This window comes from Sciurus vulgaris (genome assembly GCF_902686455.1).
Source record: "Sciurus vulgaris genome assembly, chromosome: 15".
In the NCBI taxonomy this organism is placed as follows: Eukaryota; Metazoa; Chordata; class Mammalia; order Rodentia; family Sciuridae; genus Sciurus; species Sciurus vulgaris.
The window spans coordinates 3996485-4017585 of record NC_136476.1 but is presented as its reverse complement, the minus strand read 5'-3'; positions in this window follow the sequence as shown (position 1 = coordinate 4017585).

Sequence of the window (21101 nt, the reverse complement as noted above, 5' to 3'; positions counted from 1 at the left end):
CAATTTCTCCCCTCTTTTTCCAGTATCCTATTAAACCTTTTTGTTAGGAGACCCAGCTGCTTGTTTTCTCTCAAGATAATGACTGAAAAATGTGCTTTAAAAAAATCATGGGGAACATTATTTCTGGAAGGTCTGTCTCTTCATCCTTTTTGCTGTCATCTGGCTGATGATGATTTTCAATAATCCCATGGTAATAAAAATTTATTTGAACACATAGACCCAATATGGAGCTTAAATCACCATAGAAACCATAGACCACTGCCTTTCTTTTTGCCTTTATGGGGATTCCTCTTTTCTTTCTCCTCTACCTCCCCCAATACTATTTTCAAAAATTATATACAACAGGATGTGCAGATTTTAAGTGCTCAGTTTTCTGAGTTTAGACTAATGTGTTTTCCCATACCATCACCATCTCTATCAAGATACAGAATATTTTCATTAACCCAGAAAGTTTCCTCATCCCTTGTCCCACTCTATCCCTGTCCAGAAAAGTAACCTTGATTTGGATTGTTATCACCATAAATTAGTTTTGTCTGTTTTTGTACTTTTCATAAATGGAATCTTACTGTGTACATTCTTTTAGCTCTTGCTTCTTTAACTCAGCATATTCTTGAAGTTCATTCATATTCCTTGCACATACCAATAGTTTGTTCTTTTTATCATTAAGATGTTTTAAAGGAACTTACTACAATTTATCTATTCTTCTGTGGGTACACAGGTTGATTATTTCCGTTTTGGCTATTTTGAACAAAGTTACCATGAATGTTTATATATAAGATTTTGTGCAGATGTTTGTTTTCCTTTCTCTTGAGTAAATATTGAAGTATACAATTGTTTGGTTGTGTGGTAGGTGTATGTTTTACTTTATGAGAAACTGTCAAAGAACTGTCCAAAGTGATTGTATCTTTTTCTCTTTTGATTAAAAACAAAAACAAGCACAAAACATGGCTATGTTGAAGACTGAATTTGGTCTCTGGTGAATTAGACCATGAGATTCATGAGGAGACTCAGGTAAGGTATGCTCTGCTTGGTCTTTTGACTCACTTTTATTTCGGGGGATGCTTGACTTTTGGCAACAAGGAGATTTGAGGTACTGAAAGAGTGGAAGTTGATTAGCTTTGGTTTTTGCTTTAAGAAAGACCTGGGGAAGTTTGAGGCAAGCATTCTCAGGAAATAAGCCTTTGCATCCATTTACCAGTAAACTGTGCATTCTGATGGATTGATCACTGAGTTGGTGGGGACAGTGGGGACATCTCCAAGAAGGCCACAGATCTTTAGACTCCATCTTGAAATGGAGCACATCCTTCTGCAACAGGAATGCAGTGCCTGTCAACCCTCCAAGGTAATAGAGAAGCTCCAGACACAATCAGAGAAAGGTGCAATAAGAGCTCAGCTTTCTCATATTTTACAGAACAAAGACCAGGGCCTCTTCAAATTGCTGAAATTTTACTGGACAAATGCTAGGTTCTTTTTCACACATATACTACCTACCTGCCTTACAAATAGCTATGAGTCATCAGGCTTAGACATCTTGCAAAGTTGTTTGTTTGAATCAGTTTACCTTGGTATTACTGAATGTCCAAAAAAATGCATCATCTTTCTTTTGTGAACGTAGATAAGAAGTTATAAAGCTGGGGGTGTGAATAAGGCCTCTTTGCTTTTGGGAGCAGATGATCATAATTATCCAGCAGAGCCCTACTCTAAGTTCAGAGTCCCTGGCCACTCAGTTTTGATAATAGATGTCAGAATCTGTCTCTTATTTCCAGCTTTGTGAATAGATGCCTCGCCTGTATAAAAACAAAGAAGGAACTTGATAAATTGAGTTCTTCTTTCTTCATTCATCCCCCATTTCTGTCACCTTCCCCAGTTTATGATTCATACTGGTATATCAGATCATTCTGGATAAATGTATCAATCAGAATATTTAGGAAGATACTTATTAATATTATTTAAAAAACACCTTCATATTAACAAGAAGAAATCACAAAATCCAATTAAAAAATGGGCAAAAGACCTGAACAGACCTCACCAAAGAAGATGTACAGATGGCAAATAAGCATATGAAAAGATACTGAACATCATTTATTGTTAGGAATCCCGAATTAAAACAAGAATGAGGGACCATTATGTATCTATTAGAATGGTGAGAGTCCATTTTGAAAAAGGAGTGGTAAAAATTCAGAACCCTGGCAACACCAAATGCTGATGAGGATGTGACATAATAGGAACACTCATTCATTACCGTTGGCAATTTGTCAGTTCCTTAAAAAAACAAACAACAGCAGCAACAACCAAAAAACCCAAACATACTCTTACTATAAGATGTGACAATCACACTCCTCAGTATTTACCCAGATGAGTTGAAAACAGTGTCCACACAAAACCACATGAGGATATTTATATTGGCTTTATTTACAGTTGTCAAAACTTAGTAACCAAGATGTCCTAGAGAAGGGGAATGGGTAAAAACAACTGTGGTATATATCCATACAGTATGTTACTCAGCACTAAAAAGAAATGAGCAATGAAGCCATAGAAAAATGCAGAGGAATTTTAAATGCACCGAAAGGAGTCAAAAAGTAAGCATATTATAGGATTCCAACTATGTGACACTATGGAAAAGGTAAAGATATGAAGAAAGTGAAATAACCAGTAGTTGTCAGGGTTTGGAAGGAGCACAGAGGATTTTTAAGGCAGTGAAACTACTCTGTACAATGCTTTGTGGATATATGTCATTATAATTGGCCAAGATCCGTAGAATGTGTAACACCAATGTAAACTATGTAAACTATAGGCTTAAGGCAGTAATTATGTATCAATGCAGTTTTATTTACTGTAACAGTCTCTCTTTGTTTCTGGCTGCCATAAGGTGAGTAGCCTCTTCCACCATGTACTCCCACCATGAAGTACTGTGTAAACCTTTCTTTTTCGTAAGTTAATTATCTCAGGAGTTTTGTCATAGTGATCAAAGCTGACGAAAACACATGCTGCCAAGGCATTGGAGGGTGAGTCTCTTGTCTTTCAGTTACTTCCAATATGCCCACTATCCTAGCCCATGTGGTACCTTAAGGTAGGTAACTTTGCTGTTCCTTTGTGAATTTCGAGGACCAGGAATTTATGGTGAGACAGGAGCCTCCTTAAATCACTTTCTGTTCAGTTAATATTTTTTTGGTTAAGAAACAGAACTGCCTATCAACAAGGAAGGAAAAGAAGAAAAAAGAGGAAAGAAAGGAAGAGAGAGGAGGGAAGAAAGAAGGAGTAGAAGCCAATGAGATGCAACTGTCAATGTAAGGATTTGGGGAGTTGAGACAGGTGAACAAAGAAGTAACAATTCAAAGCTGACCTGTATTGCACAGAGGTGTGGTTTTTGAGGTACCTTTCTGAGTTTTCAGAAAAATGCTACCAAAGCTGGGCACAGTAGCACATGCCTGTAATCCCAGTGACTCAGGAGGCTGAGGCAGGAGGATCGTAAGTTTAAGGCCAGTGTTAGTAACTAAGACTCACTAAATAACTAGTGAGACTCTGTCTCAAAATAAAATAAAAAAGACTGGGGATATAGCTCAGTGGTAGAGCATCCATGGTTTCAATTCCCAGTACCGCATAAACAAACAAACAAACAAACAAAACGTCACCTAACTGTGTGTATATGAACTTTCCTCTTTCTGTGTCTGAAAGTCAGCAGAGTGTCTGATTAGGATAGATTTGTTTACATCTTAAAATTGTAGGGCACTGTTGTGCATGCCTGTAATCTCAGTAACTTGGGAGGCTGAGGCAGGAGGATCACGGGTTCAAGGCCAACCTCAGTAACTTGGCAAGAGCCTTTCTCATAATAAAAAAATACAAATAAATATAGCTGGGGACTGTAGCTCAATAGTAAAGTGCCCTATATTCAAGTTCTAGTAACTTCTCTGCCTTCCCTACTCCCAGGGGGGAAAAAAAATTGTAAATGAGAAGTTCTATTTGTTTCCCTCAAAGGGTGGGTGGGAGTCACAGTTCACAATTTTCAGTCTCCAGATTGTAATTTTCCTCCTCCAAGGGATGAGGGCTTAAATTTGCATTTCAAGTGATCTGTCCTTTTACTTTGAGAAACCCATGGAGTCTTTAGTCAGGAAGCAAGAACCCCTACTAAGTCCTGGTGGAAGATGTGAAAAGGAGGGATTTACCTGAGGTCCAGACTTAAGTCCCTGAGGGTGACGGTGTGGTGGGCAGATGGTAATGGTGCGGATGTTTTAAAGAGCCCTTTGGTATGTAACAGTGAGTCCTACTACTATATATAATTGCAACACACCAATAAAAGAGCCTGTAGCTTTTTGTGGGTGAAAAGCATTGCTTTTCTTTTTTTAAATTTTTTAAAAATTATTTTATTTGTTGTTGTGATCTCTCATTTTTCTGATTATACATATTGCAGGATCCTAATACCGCCAGTACATTTTGCTTATTCTTGGGAGGTGTGTGTGTGTGTGTGTGTGTGTGTGTGTGTGTGTGTGTGTGTCTGTGAGTGAATATTAAACTGCTGCTCATGAGATTCATGAGCTGAGTTAGTTGCAAGGTGTTTATGATGGAGGAGAGGCTAAGAACTGCATTTGGTCACACCAGACCTGGATCTCACAACAATAATAATAGAGGACCAAATAGAATTTTCTGGGAATAATGTCCTGTTGAAGGACATTGCTATTGTTAATCAATTTTGAAAGGAAGCAGGATCCAGGACCAGAAAAGGTTTGGGGAGGCAAGTCTTGGACTGGAAAAAGGTGGAATGGGGGGGAATTCTCCTTTCTTGATGCTTTTAGCTCCAAACAGAAAAGCTCTTTGAGCCTGCCTCTAGTGGGAAGGTAAGCTAGTCTTTGCTTAAGGCATGTGAATGATCAGGAAGAGGAAAGACCCTAAAGGGAGACTCTCTTTGAATACTGTAGAACCACATCTGCTATTCATTTCCCCTTTATTGTTAAAATTCTTTGTTAACTCCAAGTCTCCCTCCTCATAACACTCCCTTTAAATGTTATGGCTTGGTTTCTGCTTTTGCTGAGAATAAGGCAGGGAAAGTGCATATTTGAGGGGCAAAATGGGAGAGGGGAAAATAGCAGATGGAAAGAAGCAGGTCCAGGGACTCCAGGGGAGTTGTTCCCCAATAGCAGCCAGAGCTCCTCAGTAGCTGAGGTTGCAATCGGTTATGAAAAGAGTATCATGGTGTTGTGAAGCAATTCCATGGGGGTGGGAAGGGGATGTCCCAGAAACACTGGAGAAGAAGAGGCAGGTAGAAGAACTGAACATCCTAGGGTGAAGTACGTGGGAACTTAAGGTGCTATAATTTTTGCATCATAAAGAAATGTGACTTTATTATGCTACATATAACGACTGAAGCCTGGACATTTGGGCTACATAACAAGGAACTGAGGTATGGTTGTTGTGGTTCATTCTTGCTCATTTGGAATGGGAATGAGGAATGAGGCTGCACTTTCTCCTTGAAAATTGGGAGTGAACTGTGATAGAGAGGAACATTCTGCTTCCATTCTGTAAAATTAGAGACACAATGTAACACTCCACATCTAATTAGCTACAAAACATCCACATCAGTGTTCATGCTCTGAATCTCAATACAGGTGGCTCTATTTGTGCATTTACACTGTCTTCCTGATTACCAAATACCTTAGCAAATAGAATGGCAGATGTTCCCTCTCACAACTTCAATGCGGCATCTGCTCAAATCATTTGTCTCCTCTAACCCATTCAATTGCTAAGCCCCTATATCTGTCCTGACATCTGGGGACTGGCTCCTTGCCTGCTCAACCAAGCTGAGTAACAGTGAATGCTTTCCTGTACTATGTTGGTATTAAAAAGAGGGAGAGTGGAAAAATTATCTCCACATGTTCCCCATCAGGTAAATATTAATTGTACCCATAACCAACCTGAGAGTGAATTTCTTTGGGTGACAGGAGTGATTCATTTATTTTATATTTACTTATTTCTTTATCTGATTTAAAAAATGAACAGATAATATTTGTATGATAACAGTGTTTCAAAATTTAAGTCCTCCATGCCATTCTTAACTTTGTGGAAAGAGATGGGTGGAAGGCCTGGTAGTTTATCTCTAAGATGTATACCATCAGTTCTTTCTTTCTCTGAATATCCAAGCCATTCCTCATTGAGGGTGGAGACTAGTCCACCACTATATTGAATTGAGGCTGGCCTGCGACTTGATCCTAATCGAGATACATGACAAAAGTGACACCAGCTAACTTCCAACTCATAAGACTGCAGCTTCCGCTGAGTCTTTTGGAATACTCGCTCTTGGGGGAAATTCAGGGATTATGTCCAACTACTTTGAGATCACCATGTTGTCAGGAAGCCCAGTCTATCCATGTGGAGAGGCTATTTGAAGACATGCTAAAGCAGCTTCCAACTTTTCCAGCTCAGACACTAGACATGTGAGTGAAGACACCTTCAGAAGATTCAAGTTCCAGCTGTGGTCTATAACCAGGTGAGAGACCTCAGCTAGTACCACCTTACTGAGCCCATCAATCCCCAGTACCACAAGAGACCATTGTACATGGTTGTTTTACTCTACTAAGTTTTGGGGATGATTTATTTTGCAGCAATAGGTCACTGGAATGACTTGACTAAAAAATAAACAATGGGTTGTAGTTTGTAGTTAAAATTCTTAGTCTTCTGTTAATTTTCATGATAAGGGGAGCTAGTCTTGAAGAAATGCCATGATTCATGTTTTAGAATATTTCAGAGTTTTATTTGGCTGGAGGGCATGGAATCCATTGATTTTATGCTTGATTTTATATATACATACATATATATATTCTCTTTCAGTTTCTCATATATATATTTCTCATATATGCATGTGTATAATTATGTGTGTGTATATATACATATATATACATATGTGATAAATATACATATACATATACATATATATGTATACATACACACACACACACACACACACACACACACACACACACACACTGGGGATGTAGCTCAGTGGTAGAGCACTTAGCTAGAATGGACAATACCTTGGGGTGGGCCCCCAGTACCACAATAAACAAACAAAAAACACATACATTAATAAAACAAAATCAATTGGGGAATGAAGCATAACCTCATGTTTACAAGGAGCTGCTGGTACGATGTTATTTGAAGGAATACCTAAAGTTGGCTCAAATATCTCCTTCCAACAGCCTAAAATCTCCTCTCTTAATCCACTTTCATCTCATCTTACCTAGGAAGGGTAATATATAAATTTCCTTAGGGATCCAATAATACTTGGCTGAGTCAGTCTGTAAGATGAGTTAGCTGAACACTGCATCAGAGTCCTTAAGGAGTAGTGTTAGGTTGGGACTTAAGGGGCTATGTGGGAGGGAGCAAAATGACTGAGGAAGCTGGCAGTGCGCCAAAGAGCAACCAATGAAACACGGACAGATTAACCCCATTGACCCTAACGTCTACCTATCTCTCAGCAGGACCCCCGCCTATTCCAGCCTGTAAAGACCCTGGGCAACTGGGGCCACATGCAATTTTCTCCAGCTCTCCACACTGACCTATACCCGGGAGTGCTGGGAATTTCGCCCAAGAGCCAAATTTTAATAAAGCTTTGCTTTGGCCATTTTTGTCCACTTTTGTTTAGCCACCAGCCCTCACCCTCCAGCTTACAAGTAGATCAAGGGAAGGCTGAGTTTTGAGGTCACTGGAAGGGTCCTGGCACATGTGCAAAGCTAATGTGAAGAGCTCTGGGTGATCTTGAAGCATTGGGAGAAGGCTGGGGGATGGCACAACTCTGAAGACAAACCTCTTCCTAAGTCTTCATAGAGCTAATCTTGCATGAAGTTATCGTCACTTGTTTGTGTGTGCATGCGTGTGTGTGCGCATTTCTACTACATTCTGCACCATGTTCAGTACTTTAAAGAGATTCCCTCCATGACCCATACTATAACTAGGACAATTTTGATAGTGAAAGTGACACTGTTAATATATTTTTAATCATTCTAGAAATACCCTATAAGCCAGGACTCTCCTAGGCCAACCTTAACAGATGTTCACACTACCTATGAGGTAAATATCGTGACTGTTCTGATTGCCACTGATGAGGAATTTGAGCTTTAGGTCACCCAGCTGTTAAGTGGTAAAGCAGGATTTGAATCCAAACAGTTAGCTGTTCTTTAATGCAGAAGTCACAAACTGGCAATTCACAGTCCAAATTTGGCTCAAAACTTTGTTTTGTTTGGCCTTCATTGATTACTTTAAAAAAAATTGAACTTGAACCATTCACTGTTTATACTCAGCTCATTCAACCCTTTTGTGAGATTCCTGGGGACATTAACTTGACATGTTTGCTAGTGTCTTAGGATGTTCTGTGGATTGCTTTTATTCCCTTCTCCCATTCCTCCCCAATCCCCCAGTAATCTGGTTACCTCTCCAGTCTTCCTTCTGCAACACCATCAGTCCCTGACCCCTCTTTATTGCCACCCTTGTGGGAGAGCCTATGCATGAATAGATTTTCCATTTCTGTTTCAGTACAACCCTATATACAAAAAGTTCAGCTAGGTGTGATTTCCATTTCACATGAGCACTGCAACCGATGACTGTGCAAGTGAATCATTTGAAAATACAGCTGGTAATTTGTAATTCCAAGTGAAAAGGAAGTAGTGATTACAATAAACAATATGCATCGCCAATCATTTTATTTAATATTTTAAAATTAAGATTAGAAATCCTTAAGTGAGTCAGGCATGGTGGTGCATACCTATAATCCCAGACTCAGGAGACAGAGGCTAGAGGATTACAAATTCGAGGTCAGCCCGGACAAGATTCTGTCCCCAAAGCAAATATAAGGGCTGAGAAGATAGCTCAGTGTCCCTGGGTTCAATCCCCAGTATCACAGACACACAAAGATAAAACAAAACAGCGCCCTCAAACCCCCCTCCCAAACAAAAGTACCAAAATAAACGAAAGAAAAACAGAAAGAAATCCTTAAGCAGATAGCACATATTTTTCAACATTCATAAAAATTATCTGGGTTTTTGAAGATTTATTCTGTAAGAAAATTTATGTATCTGGGGACATTCTTTTGTATAACTAATCTAAGGTTTAAAAGTTTTTGGCAGGTTGGAAATGTCTGCAACATGTGCAAAAATTCTGTGAAACCATAGAAGAAATGCTAATGAAATGTGAGGGGAAGGACCGCTTTGACTTCAAGAGCACAGTTTTATTTTGCAATGATGAAGGTAGACAGAGAATACCTTCTTTATAAAGGACAAGAGTGATTAAACATGAGGAGAGAGGAAGGACTCATTAAGCAAAGTGCCAGATGCAGATGATAGCCAAGCCCTGCCGACATGGGAGAGCGTCACAAGGAAGTGCAGGTTTCAGCTGAGAGCCCTGTTCAGAACTTGGAAACCGTTTGCATCCTTCACACCCCCTGATCCAAATTTATCTGTTCTCCTTAAAAGAAGACTGTTTCTTTCAGGTTTCGTCTTCTCAACGCCTATCAACAGGTCACAGGAAGAAACCTTTAACAGAATCTGTTTAAACCTTCAGAAATCTGTCTAATTATAGGCTGCTCAATAATTTAATCTTTGGGGGCTGAGGATATAGCTCAGTTGGTAGAGTGCCTTGCCTCACATGCACAAGGTCCTGGGTTCAATCCCCAGCACCACACACACACACACAAATAATAATTTAATCTTTGGATCAATGAAGAGTTGCGTATGAGAGAAAAGAGATTTTACTCGAGCCAATAATCTTTATGAACATAATACATAAACAAACAAGTAAAATGTGTGGATTTTCATTAAGAATGACTAAGGTCTATGAAAATAGGCACTACAACCCCAGGACCAACCATTTAATGTCCATTTTGTAGACAAGTCTGCAACTAGAATTTTTGAGGGGCTTGGGAGGCTGAGGCAAGAGGATAGCAAGTTCAAAGCCAGCTTCAGCAACTTAGTGAGGCACTAAGCTACTTAACGAGACCCAGTCTCAAAATAAAAAATAAAAGGGCTGGAGATGTGCTTCAGTGGTTAAGCTCCCCTGGATTCAATCCCTGGTACCAAAAAAAAAAAAAAAATTCTTTGGGGTTCACAGACAATATAATATAGATAGATGAGGATTGTCTTTTCAGTAACTTAGTTTATGGTGGGGTTGGGAGGAGAGATGCTGGTATAGAAAAAATTACTTTTCAGACTCAAGCTGGGGAAGTAATTAGAGAGTTTTCTTTTTTTCTCTCTCTCTCTCTCCCTCCTTCCCTCCCTTCCTCTCTCTCTCTCTCTCTCTCTCTCTCTCTCTCTCTCTCTCTCTGTCTTTCTTTCTTCTGTATTCACACCAATACCATATATGCACAGATTAATGGCTGGCAAAACCTATGGATTACATTAGATGAACTCTAGGGTGACTTCTGACTTGGAAATTCTGTGTGTGTATGTGTGTGTGTGTGTGTGTGTGTGAACCTGGGGCAGGGATGGGAGGGAGAGGGAGGGGCTGACCATTAGTAGTTTTTTGTCTGCTCTTGCATTGGGTTATTTTCCTTTTTCTCTTGGGGAACTTCTGGTTGTCAAGGGTCAAGCTCATTGTATTAGCTCAGTTCTGGTTGACTGAATCCACATAACTAGGAAGGTTTCTGTAAATACAATCAAGACAGAAAATTTCACAAAGCATTTATACTGTACCCGTGCAGAATGTGCCTTAGTCCAGACCAGTTACCTTGCTGGCCTTGGAGTCCTGGCCAGTATCCCTTGACTGGGACTCCTGGCCTATCCTCATCTCACAAACTCTGAAGCAGAGAAATGTGTATCTGGAGCCCATTGCTCAGCACAGAGCTGGATACAGAGCAGACCTCAGGTATTTTTTCTTTTTCTTTCCTTTGCTAACAGCTTAATTGAGAAATAACTCACAAGACTTACAATTCACCCACTTAAAGTGTAAAATGCAGTGGTTTTTAGTGTCGTCACTGAGCTGTGCTACCAGTAGCACAGTCAATTTTAGAGCTTATTTACTACTCCAAAAAGAAACCCCACATCTTTAACAACATGCGTTTCATCCAACCTCAAGCTCTAGAATACTAGACCACTTGCTATCTCTATACATTAGTCTATTAATGAACTTTTCTATAAAAATAGATTATACAACATGTGATCCGTTGTGACTGGTTTCTTATCTTTAGCATAATGTTTTCAAGGTTAATTCATGTTCTATCGTGAATCAGCATTTCATTCCTTTTAATTGTATTTTATTCCATGATCTGGATTTGCCACATTTTATTTATTCATTTTATCAATTGGTGGATATTTGGGTCCTTACAATTTTGGCTATTATTAGAGCTAATATAAACATGCATGTACCAATTTTGTGTGGACATATTTTCATTGCTCTTGGGTATATACCTGGAAGTGAAATTGCTGAGTCATATGGTAACTCTAGGGGTAATCTTTTGAGGAACTGCCAGATTGTTTTCCAGAGCGACTTCACCATTTTATATCCTTGCCAGTAGTGTACAAGTTCCAAGTTCTCCACATTTTTGCCAATAATTGTCTGTCCTGTCAGTGATTGCCATCCTAGTGAGTATGAAGTAGTATTCCATTGTAGGTGTGATTTGCACTTCCCTGATGGCCAGTGATCCTGAGCATCTTTTCCTGTGCTTCTTGGCCATTTGTGTATCTTCTTTGGAGAATGCCCATTCAAACCCCCTGCTTACCTTTTGTATTATTTGTCTTTTCATTATGAGTTGTAAGAATGTTTCATGTAGTCTAGATACAAATCTCTTATCAGATATATGATTGGCAAATATCTTTTTTCATTCTGTAGTGTTTTATTTTTTATGCTTCTTTGATGGTATACTTTGAAACACACATTTTTAATTTCGATGAAGTACAGTTTAACTGTTTTTTCTTTTGTTGCTTATTCTTTTGGTGTCCTATCTAAGAAACTGTGATCTTGTCCAAAATCAGGTAGATTTACCACTGTGTTTTTGAGCTTTTGGTCTCCTTTGTAAGAAAGCACACCCTTCAGTATTCTCATCATAGTTGATGGCACCTCCATCCTTGCAGTTGTTCAGGTGAAAAGCATTTGAGTCTTTCCTGATTCTTCTGCTTCTCTCCTAAGACTACACTCAGCCTACCAGAATTTTCTGTAGAATTTTGGACATCTGATAGCCTTCTTTCATTCTTTTTTCACTGTCCCTTTAAGACCAAGGGTATAGTGTTTCTGCTGGTAAACATTCTTCAGAACCTTGTGTATGTCTTTGGGAATGCACTACTCTAGATAAGAGACTCTTTCACAGGCCTTTTTTTTTGGATATCTCATCTTTTTTCCTGGTTTTTAATGAAATGGCTAAGGGAATCCATGAATCACATGAGTTATGTCCTCAAGACAAATGTCTAATCCATTTGTGTGGTTGAATAATCTGAACTTTTGACCTGTTAAGGAACTAGCAAAAGGATGTCCCATCCTAGATTATCTCTGGAGAGTACTCTTTCCTGATAGTGAATTTCCTAATCTAATTTCTTAGATTGTTGGTGGGACTGCAGATTAGTACAACCACTTTGGAAAAGAGTATGGAGATTCCTTAAAAGACTGGAATGGAACTACCATATGACCTAGCTATAGGGCTCCTTGGTATTTATTCAAAAGAATTAAAATCATCATATTATAGTGATGCATGCATATCAATATTTATAGTAGCACAATTCACAACAGCTAAGTTTTACAACCAGCCCTAGTGCCTGTCCACAGATGAATGAAGAAAGAAAATGTGGTATAATGAGTGGTATACTGAGTGGAGTTTTACTCAGTCATAAAGAAAAATGAAATTATGACATTTTCTGGTAAATGGATGGAACTGGAGAACATGATGCTAAGTGAAATAAACCAGATTTGGAAAGTCAAAGTTCAAATGTTTTCTCTCACATGTGGAAGCAATAGAAAAATAAGAAATCAGATAGGTTGGAAAGATTACAAATCATCAAATCCTGGTTCCTTTTTGCTTAACAGTTCATCCTTCAATCTATCTTTTTTCCTCTTTCATTTTATTATAAACAGCAAAAAGAAAGCAGGCTGTACTTTCAACACTTGGCTTTCTATTTTTGCCTATCTTCTGCCTTTTTCCAGTCCTCTTTCAAAGGAAGATGAGACTCAGATGTTCATAAGCTTAACCTATATTTTCTCTCTGAAATTCTGTGCTTTCTTATAAACACATAAGTAGAAGCCCACCTGTGTGGGAGTAGATCCCAGGAGCTATCAATAACCTCCCCCTCAGGTTCCCACTGGTGTGGCCTGTCAGCCCCATTCCCCACCTCGCTTCAACATCTTGCATCTCACAGTCCTTCCTGTGGGTTCTCAGGACAAAAACCTTTCACGACAGTTCCTACTCCTAGGGCGAGCCCCATTTCTGAAGTCAACAGGGTGCCCATTGAGTTACCCACTGTACAGTCATCTCCCATCTGTTCATCTCACATTTCTGGCTCAGGAAGACGTGACCTGGGTTTGTATGACATCCTTATCAGAGACACCATTATATATTCAATTGTGCATGCCCACTGGTCTTGTGGTTATGGAATTTATTAGGAGTTATTAATCTTAAAAAGTCAGTTCGTTCTTCCAGAAATAAGCCTTTCAAAAGGTCAGCTTGCCTTTTAATTAAGAATGAATCTTTTTTTGCAGGTTAAATTGTGAGGCCAAATGGCTGTGTTGAATGGATCCCATGGCAGTCAATCCTGAGGTAATTAGCAGGCAATAGGGTTGAAGTTTCCTTTTGCTTTAATGAGAGGAAAGTTCCTGTTAGTGAATGGTGTTACTGCAGATTCTGTCTGGAGTGGGTGGTGTGTACTTTCCTTCCTAATATTCTTGCTGATGCTGTGCCTCTCTTTCCCTTCTTTCTCTTCCATTTCGGTTTCCTTTCTGTTTGCTTCTGCTTTCCTCATTGGGGAAGGAAACTGGAAACCCTTTTTCTTAGTGACCTGCAGAGAGGCCAGATTCTGCATGCCACCTCTTGGGCATTGGGAGGGCTTCAGAGCTGGGTGCTGACCTACTTCTGCTGCAAATGTTCTAGGCATTTGGGATTCCTGCCAGTAATATTCAGAAGCACACAGTGAGCCAGAGAAATTCAGAATGTTAGAAAGAGACTGGAGTCACCCAGAGTTAAGCCAGAAGCCCCAAAGATCATTCAATGTCAATATCACAACAGACTGACGAAGACATTCTCTTCTCAGGTGTGTTTGAGTCCTTCTGATTAATCAAAGAGCAAACCTTGTCTTCTTTTGTAACAGAGAATGAAAATGAACCTCAGAAATACAACCTACAGTGGGATAGAATTTAATAACATTGTTTTGTTTTCCTTTGTGGTCAGTGAATGATATTGCATTTTCAATAACAGTTATAGCAGGTCAGATTTCCTTTGTTAATAAATGCATGTGTAAAAAGTGACTCAATGTGAAGAAAGGTATTAAATCATCAGTTGCTCAGGTGGTGTGCTAATATCTAGCCTAAACCATGAAGTTGCTAACATGAGGGGTCTGGACGGGTGGTCAGTTGTTAGAGGAAAGCAATTATTTCTATTTGGCCTGTGTGTCCCTGTGCATCCCCCAGGAATGACCTTGTTTACAGGTGACACAGCTCTGTGGCCCTTCCTCCAGTTTTACAGTAGCCAGTTATTTCTTCATTTGAAATGTAGAAAATACTATGTGTTTATAAAATAAGAAATGGGATTTGTCAATGCACTCCCTGGGGGCCTGTGGCTAGGACCCCATGTCCTTTGTGACATTCTGATCAAACACTGAATCATCTTAGTTAGGAAAGGAAGGACATGATTCACATAAACTTGGGAAAATTGAATGCATTTTCTTGTAAGGACAGGTGTAATAGGCATAATCAATATGGGAGATTTGATTTTTGAAAATGATTATCTGTCATGAATGCTGTTTTCTGTTCTTATAGAGGTACAAAAGGGTAGGTCTATCTTACAGATGAAGCTTCTTTCCAATTAAATGGGATATCTCACCTCTAAATTCCCCTGGTACTTTCTTTGTATTTTTCTTTCATTCCTTTTGGTAGTGTGTAGAGTGTGATCTTTTCTAGCAGACTCCAGAAGTTGCTGAGGGGTGGCGATTATGTCCTGCTCGGTTGGTAGAGTTGACTTGACAGAGGTTTGTGTGGTACCTGGCACAGAACCAGGACTGGACCACTCTTGATTCCAGTTGATGGAGAATCACACTGGTCTCTATAGTGGTCTTTCCCACTTGGGGGGCTTCAGTATTCCAGAAGCCAAAACTGTGACTATGCTGGTGGATGGCCTGAGGTAGAGAGAGAGCAGAATGGGGGAACTTTCAAAGACAGATATGACCAGGCTGATAGAAAAAGGTTAGTTTATTCACACTCCTTCCCTCCTGCTGGGGTGACATGTGAGTCAAATTGGGTGACCATAGGAGAACAGGGTCAGTTTGTGCCTGTGGCCTCACACTTCAACTCAGAAATAGAACAAGTGACTCTCCAAGTGTTTTCTGGTGAGCAAAGGGTTCTGTTCTGAAAGTCAAGTTTGTTATTGGCATCAAGTTTGATTTTCAGAAAGCTTACAGGAAGTAGCCACTGTCTCTACGGGCACAATTCCCACTGAGGTCTGTTTGGGCCTTGCAGCTCAGGGCAAAAAACACAAAGGACATTTCTTGAACCTGCTGCTTTTGGGCTGCCCACATGTAACATGTATTGTTAGGATCAACTAGAACATTTTCTGTTGCAGAAGTGCATCTTCTGCGGGTTCCCTGTGCATCTTCCTAGTGCTTGTGGTGGCCAGAAATTGAAAGGTGGATGTGCCCTGAATCAGAGAGGGATGGTGATGAGCAAGGCAGGAAACTCAGCAGCTGCTGCTCTGACCCCAGGCCTCTGAGTGGATTGTGAAATGGGAAGTGTGGGTACAAAATCAGCTGGCAGTGGATGCTGTGGTCTCAGGCAGGTCTCTTCATGTGGAAGTGGAGAGATTATCACTGGGATATCATCAGCCAAGATATCACCAATATCAATGAATATCATTTGTTAGGTAGGATGAGGTGCCTCCCCAATGTGAATTAGTCCCAATGATCTGCACCTGCTGGTGGAGGAAGCAGCTGCTATGGTAATGAGAGGGGCAGAGCAATCAAATGGCTCTTCTCTGGCAAGAGCCTTTCCAGCCGGGAACAGTGGTACTCACCTGCAATCCCAGCGACTCAGGAGGTGAAAGCAAAAGGATTGCAAGTTTGAGACTATCCTGGGCAAACTAGCCAGACCCTGTCTCAAAATAAAAAGAATTGTGAATGCGGCTCAGTGGTAGAGCACTCCTGGGTTCAGTTTCCAGTATAAAAACAAAACAAAACAAAACAAAACAGCCTTTTCAAGAGGAGATGTGAAGATATGGGTAGGAATGAGGAGACACTGCAGAGAGAAGCTGAAAGGTGCGAGAAAGGGTTAGGGAAGAGAACAGCCCAGGTTTCCCAGAGTTAGCAGTTTTCTAATGCTGTGTGAAAGGTCTGTTAACATTCTGGAAGGATGATAGGAAGAGGAGTGTCTGGTGGGCACCTTCTTATACATTTCATGAACAATCTCTTATTTAAAGAAAATGCTGCAGGAAAAGAAAGTCCTTTGATTGAAACCTGGTAATCACATACCTGTCACAAAGCTGACCTGTGTTGAAAATGAACAGCTGTGGGCGTGGTGACGATAGTGCACTTGGCAAGAATACTTCTGATAGACATCCAGATAAGTGTTTCTCTAGTTAGTCAGTTCTCTGCATCTTATCTCCCGTTAACTCTAAACCAGAGGTTGGAGGATGGGGGGAGGAAGAGGTGTAAGGAATGCAGCACCCTATAATGAAGGAAATTAAATCTCTTTGGTAAACTGAAAGAATTCAGGGGAAAAAAAGCCAGAAAACCTCAGTCATACGAAGTAGGACTTCCACCGTGTGAGAGTGGTGGTAGCATAGGATAGAGGATGGGAGAAGATTGAGGCTCCTGAAAAATTTGGGAGTGTCCCAGAGCAGAAGGGATCTTGGCCTGGCTTCCCAAACGATAACCAGAGAAATTATAAAGTTCTCAGATCTCTGACCTCTTAGATGGTGGCATAGGAGAGGTGGCCTGTTGTGAAAAGGTAGAGAGAAAGATCAAGTTAGCAAGTCCAGAATTCTCTTCTCCCCAGTGTTATAGATGCACCCTGAAGCTGCCTCATGCCCTAGAGGGAAGCAGAAAGCGAATGGGGCTGTATGGTGGGACAGGAATGACTGAGAAAGTTCTTTGGTGCAGGTTAGGAGCACCCATCAGAGGCAGCAGTTGTCTCTCTCTCTCTCTCTCTCTCGACATTGGGATTGAACCCAGGGGCACTCTAACACTGAGCTATATCCCCAGTCCTTTTAATTTTTTATTTTGAGACAGGTTCTCACTAAGTTGGTTAGGACCTCATTAAGTTGCTGAGGTTGGCCTTAAACTTGTGATCCTCCTGCCTCAGCCTCCTGAATCTCTGGGATTGCAGGCTTGTATCACCACACCCCATGAAGCAGCAGTTCTCTTAACGGCCATAAGAACAAGTCACAAGTATACCAGCAGATTCTAGCTAGGAACTTGAGGACCAGATGAGCTCTGATGTATGCCATCAAGACCTGAGAACTCAGATCTGTATGCAAGAATCTGAAACCCTATTATCTGTACTATATACCATCTCAGAGAGGATCTAGGGAAAATGGGGGAAATTGCAAAGTTGAAGACTTAAAAGAAATCTAGTGATCTGAAATAGATTGTTTGAATCAGAAGAGACTAAGGAATTCTGAATTAAGTTTTCACATCAGCCTCTCCTGCCCTATGGAGTTGGGACTCTAATAAAGATGAAATGAGTTTCATAAAGGAAAGGAACTCTGTTATTGTATACCTTTGTGCTGAATATGTCTAATATTTTTGATCCCACATATATATAGCTGTCTTTCACTGGTAGTATATGGATGATTTTTTTTGCCCTAGTTCAGTTTTTCTAGGCTTAAATTATATCCCTTATGAAATATGTTAAGGCAAATTTAATAAATGGTGATAAACTTGTTTTATTTGTTCTTAAAGCATTAATATAGTTTTGAGGGGAATTATATTTCCTTCTCAACAGGGAGAGTAATAGTTTTTAAAAATTTCTCAGTGACTTAAAACACAGGAGAAGCTATACAGCATCCCTTTTCACAGTCTCAACTCACTCATCTAGAAACTCAGTATCTAGTTCATAACCAAATACTGAGAAGGACCTAGAAACATTCTCTATTAGTCCAATTAGATGACACGAAACAGATGCATTAAAATCCATACACTTTGGTAGCTAATGTTTGAGTTCTTATTTGCTCTTGCTTCATAACCAATTTCACTATCTGATCTCTAAGCAAACAGTTTAGAAGCCACCAATGAAATATGGAGAGGTCAAGGAATAATAGTTAAGGTCAGACTTCCTGAAGTAGTGCTGTGACAGCTGACTATCTGATAGGAAAACAGGGAAAAGTCAGATAATTAGACCCAGAAATCTAAGAAATACCATACAGTACTGTATTAAGGCTCAGTTCAGTTGCTAAAGGTTAGAACTGAATTGAAGGAGAAAGACCCAGATTCTGGTCCAGGGTTAGTCACTAATTTGCTGTGCACCTTGGACAAGGATTGCCTTTTGGGAATTAGCTTCCACCCCTGAGGAGTGTGAAATTAAGACTCTTTGTCTGAATTTGAATAATGGATGATCACCAAATTCAATACTGAACAAGAGGCAAGAGAGAGAGGGGGCATTTAATTCAGTCTTGCAAGGGAAAAGATCAAACAAGACTCCCTAGAGCAAACAACATGATTTTAATTGGGCCCTCAAGATCAAGTAAGAATTAGCCAGGTGAAGCACCTGTGTGTTTGTTGGATGGTGGTGGTACAAGGAAAAGTACTGTGTTGAGGAACAGTGGTTGCAATGAAAAAAGATAGAAAGAGAATTTCTCCTGTTTTGAAAGTTGCAGAGTACAATGTACTTCAAGGAGGGTGGAGTTCAAAATAAAGAATGGTGGTTGACAAAGATGGAGATGAAATCAGAGAGTGAGTTTGGATGTCATATTAAGCATACATATTTGTCTTCTTTTTTTCAGCAATCATAGAAATGGCACAAAGGTTGCATATGGATGAAAAAATATCTACTTATACTGGAAAAAAAAGCAAAGAATTCCAGCCATCAGTAGTCCAGAAATTATGAGTAATCCTTGAAATGTATAGATGGGATTAGATTAATGAAGGGCACCATAGTTCAAAGGTATATAGAAGAGAACCAATACAAGCAGGCATGGCTCCTGATGTCTTAAAAAGTCAGAGATGAAGTACTGGACAAGAAACAAGAGAACCTGCCTGCATGGTTGCTTGGGAAGTCCCCACCTTGGTCAGACTTTTCCTCCTATCAACTTTGCTTGGCTCCTTCCAGGGGAGTGGAGGCACCTGCCCCTGTTCTGGAGGTATGAGTGGCCAAGACCAGGTTTAGAGGGCAGAAAACCCTTCTCAGTGTGAAAGAGAGACATGCAAGGCAAGTTTCTTCCAGGAACTCTGAGAGTTAATGGGGTGGAGTAAGGTGGTGGCAGTGGTCAGTGGGAAACCGTTAGTAGTATTGGCTTTGGAATATCCATGGAAGGTGTAGACAGGATGATTAGATGATGGATTGGATGTGGGGTATGAGAGAAAGAGAGCGGTTAGGTTTGACTGCAGGATTTTTTTGGGGGGGGGGTGGGTACTGGGGGTTGAACTCAGGGGCCCTTGACCACTGAGACACTTCCCCAGCCTTATTTTTATATTTTATTTAGAGACAGGGTCTCATTGAGTTGCTTAGCATCTTGCTTTTTGATGAGGCTGGCTTTGAACTTGAGATCCTCCTGCCTCAGCCTCCTCAGCTGCTGGAATCATAGGCACGTGCCACTAGACCTGTGACTGCAGGGTTTTTGTTTTGTGCATGTGGAAGACTCGGGTTATAATTCTTTGTATGGCATAAGAGGAGTATCAGAGATTTTGGTGTTATGTATGTAGTTGGATATCAGAATCGGGAGTTCAGAGGAAATGTCAGGGCTGGAAACACAAATTTGAGACCCCCTGGGATATAAATGGTAGATGAAATCCCTAACTGGATGTGATCACTTGGGTTTGGGTGGAGAGAAAGAAAAAAAGAGTGTGGGGACTGAGCCCCTGGGCTCTCTACCATTTGTAGAAGGATCTAGCAAGAGAGCACTTATTTTCTTAGACAGAAGTATAGCAGAAGCCCCTTTTCACTGCTGGTGCTTTAAGTAGGGCTAACACCCCTCAAATAGATTAAACCAATGCTAGCCTTTTAGAGTTTGAGAATTTGAAGAGGACCTAGTCATCACATGGTTCAGTGGTTTTTACACCATGGGCCATAAAGGGCCAAGAAATCTGTTTATTGAATCCTGACTAGCTTGTTTAAACAAGTAAACTCGAAGAGTTCAGAGTGCTGCATGTACTAGAGATAAACATTGTTTCTGAAGCTATTGTTTAGTTAAGAGTGTGTGTATACCCGAGTGTGCATGTGCATGTGCATGTGTGTGTGTGCTTGTCACTATGTACAATTTTTTTCTTTTCCTTTGGTCCTCAATTACACAGTATTGGATTAATTATGATCCTTGGTTTGGTACACCACAATAATGGCCTGATGCTTGAATGATCCTTTTTAATTTTTATCTGTAATATAATGGTTTAATTTTTAAAATAACATAAAGTTCTCTCTCAACTGAGAGTTGGATATTTCCAATAGTTCATATTTTGACAACCCTCTGCCTCCCCTATCCCAAGGGCCATATCCTTAATTCTGTGTTTATTTTTCCTTTTCTTCTGCTTTTTTGTCTTGTCTTTGTTTTCTTCCTATATGTAGATACCATATTGTTTAGATCTACTTTTTAAAACTTTCATATTATGGAAACTTTCAACTATGTAAAAAAGTAGAGAGCAAAGTATAATAAACCTTCACGTACCCATTTCTTATCTTTAACATCTTCTCAGCTTCTTTACCTGTTACCCCATTTTGAAGAAAATTCTAAATAACATTATCATCTTATCTATAAATATTTCATCAGAAGACTTAAAAATACAAAATCA